The 3129-nt window shown below is 34.4% G+C and overlaps 1 long non-coding RNA gene across 1 annotated transcript; it reads right to left on the reverse strand.

Moving 5' to 3' along the window:
* Positions 1-1128: 1128 nt before the first annotated feature.
* LOC129953602 (uncharacterized) lies at positions 1129-1608 on the reverse strand. Its single transcript, XR_008782559.1, has 2 exons — positions 1354-1608; positions 1129-1278 (listed from the first exon to the last, which is right to left on the reverse strand). It is a non-coding gene; the product is annotated as an uncharacterized LOC129953602 (long non-coding RNA).
* Between the last annotated feature and the right edge of the window lie 1521 nt (positions 1609-3129).

The following is a 3129-nucleotide window of genomic DNA, read 5'->3' on the forward strand; positions in this document are numbered from 1 at the left end:
TTTCATTGGAAAGAAAAAGTTCGCTTTACCGTGACCCAAAAGATGAAAATCGACCCCCAATATTATGTACATAACACTTTCATAAAAAAAAACCATTACATATACACATAAATCTGTCAATATCCATCAGCCGAAAAAATTATTCCATTTTGACATATCTTAGTCCTAAATATCCTTTTGAATTCATTCTGTTCTTTTTTTCCAAAGAATTCCTTACCCTTTTAATTTAATTACCATTTCCAGAGAGAAGAAAGTGAGAGAAGAGAGTGAGAGAGTGACAAGAAAAAAAAAGGATTCTATATAAAAATCCAAACAAATCTTATCCTGAAAACTAATATTTATTCTGTTCAAGGATCAGATTTGAGATATGCGAGATTCAGAGACATATATCTGTGAAAGAAACAACAACAGAAAAATTCCTAAATAAATCGTAGAGAAAGGGAGAGTAAAAATAAAATACAAGAGAGAGAGACTCTGAGATGTTGTATCAAGGATACAAAATAAAAAAAATATCCACGATATCTCTTCTTCATCCCCTCACCCAGGGCACATCACAGAGGCATAATACTTTATATGTTTTCTATATTCACCCCCACATTTACGCTTACTATTGATTTTTTTCTTGTGTACAAAAATAAGGACACACTGAGCCAGAGTGTAACTTATTCGTCTGATGTCCTTGTATCGGGACAATTTATTTTATTAGAGCAAAAGAAACAAGAAGAAGAATGTTATTCAATGTCCTTGTTGTATAGTTTAAAGGTGGATGTTTGTGCTATCGCGATGTACCTATGTCAATAATTTATCAATTATTCCATTCGTCCTTAATCAAATCATATCTGTTTTCTTTTATAGTGAATGTTAAGTGCGACTTACAGTTTTTTAGTCCTTGAAGTGTGGTTCCTCTCTGTTTGTTTGATGGCACAACTGACCCTTAAAGAAGAAAGAATTCGTGTGTCTTTGTTCCTCCGCTTGTGGTGGTGCGCTCTGCTTGGGGCTATTTATACACAGCGTTTACCGTCAAAGTTTCAAGTGCAGTATCAGCAGCAGAGTGGCAGGAGCAGAAGGATCAGGACAACAATACATAAATATTCAGAATTCGCAGTGAAAAAGGACGAAAATTATTCCTTTTTATTTTTATTTTGATTTCTTATTTTTTCTTTTTATATGGAACTGGGTGTATTTTTCCCCAATATTTTGTATTCCTCTTTTTTATTTTTTTTCCACTAACACACCGCACCCAGGATTAGGAAGGAAAAAACAAGATAACTGAAAAAACTTAACAATTTCCCGTGAGATTTATCTTCTATTTTTTTAATATTAATTTTATTTAATAAATAACAAGAATTTTACTTTTTCTGAATTTTATTTTCCAAAAAGGACATTCACAGAATGAAACGGGACTTAAAATCAAATCAAAAACACAAATTTACTATAGGCAAGACAGGCAAAGTGGAATTCTGTATGAATTTTGTAATACTATGGGGTTTATACACTCGCGAAGCAACGGTATTTTCTTTGCATCGATTCCTCACGCAGTTCACGGCCGAACTGACAGTTGGAGTACACAACAAATTGTACAAGAGACACGGTCTGAGGATTCGACTCGATTCGATTCGGTTTGATTCGAATTGAGCTCATTCAGCTCTACACCTCCAGCTCCAGTAGATGGAAAATATGAAAAAATCCCTCATTGAGGTAGACTATTGTGGTCTCTGTTGCGCCTGTTGCACTGCATTGGAGTTATCCGGAAAAGTCTAAAAATAGAAGAAAAAAAAGTTACTGGTGGAAATCTAGGTGTGCGCATGTTTTGGGAAATTTTGTTGTTATTTAGAAGAAGAAAAGTTTTACAAGAGTTTCGAATTCGAAGATGTTTGACAGTTGGTTTAAAAATGGCGTTTCAAAGATATCCGTTTTTAAAAGCTAAGCTTGTGTAAACTTTAAGAGTGGGTTTTGTCTAGAATAAGCAAAAATTGGAATTTGAAGTTGCAAAAGCAGAACTGAAAAGTTTGGAAAGTCAATACGTGGTTGTTGTATAAAATATCCACTTGAAAATGGTTTAGTTATAAGATTTAAACAACTTCCATGTTTATTCTTAAACCTTTTGCTATGGTTCGGTGCTGAACTTAGTTTATTTTTCAATCTTTTTGTATTGTTTGGTTTTTATTGCGAGAGATGGACTTTGAAATGAGGTTTTTTGATGCTTAAGAAAAAGTAGTAACTGAAAGTTTTCGTCCAAAGAAGAATAACATTACCCGTGTTTTTTTGGCACATTATAAGTAGCATAGTAGAAAATTAAAAAAGCCAGATTTTTGTATTTAAAAATTGGTACAACTGAAAGAAGACTTGTCAGAATAAGTCGGAAAGTTTTGTGATAATCAAAAGTCAAAATTAAGTTCAGCAAAAAAAATTAACTTAAAGTAATAACATGGACAATTTTCAAAAAGTGATAAGAAAACAATTAGAAATTGAGACTCTAAAAGTTTATTTAACAATTGCAGATCTCACATACATTAAAAACTTCAAGGAGTGGGTTTGTTCGTAGGCTATGTGATGCTTCTTTTCCTTAGGCTGAGGTTAGCTCGCGGGACGTCGCGTCGTCTTGCGAAAGCAACTCGAGTATAGAGAGTTGACCAAACTACTCTTTTCCAAATAAAAAGAATTAGATTTTTCCTTTTTCAGATTTTTTTTCTAATCCAATAAAGCGGCTTAAGACTAAACAATAGGACAGCGGAAGATTGAAGGGGAATTACTTAATAATATGGCAAATGCCTATCGACACCGGAAGCTTGAAGGGGAAAAACACAATAGTTGCTTGTTACTACACAGCGCGCTATGGGGAAACGGCCCATCGACTCTTAATAGAGAAGGGGAATATCGGGGGAAACTTGCGCTTCTGAATATAAAGCTTAAAACCTTTAATAAACTTCAGCGAGCAAGCATCCTATTTCTTCGGATTTCATGGGTCCATAAGCCAATTCTTCGCAGGAACCAAATGTGATCTCCATAATGACGAACAACAATATCGCATGTATTTTGTTTTTGTATTTCGGCTGCGTGTTGGTGTCACTTATTTCACTTGGTGGGTATGCAGATGGCAGTTGATTGGTGTCGGTTGCTAGTAGGAGT

This window comes from Eupeodes corollae, unplaced genomic scaffold (assembly GCF_945859685.1).
Source record: "Eupeodes corollae unplaced genomic scaffold, idEupCoro1.1 scaffold_911, whole genome shotgun sequence".
NCBI classification, from domain to species: Eukaryota; Metazoa; Arthropoda; class Insecta; order Diptera; family Syrphidae; genus Eupeodes; species Eupeodes corollae.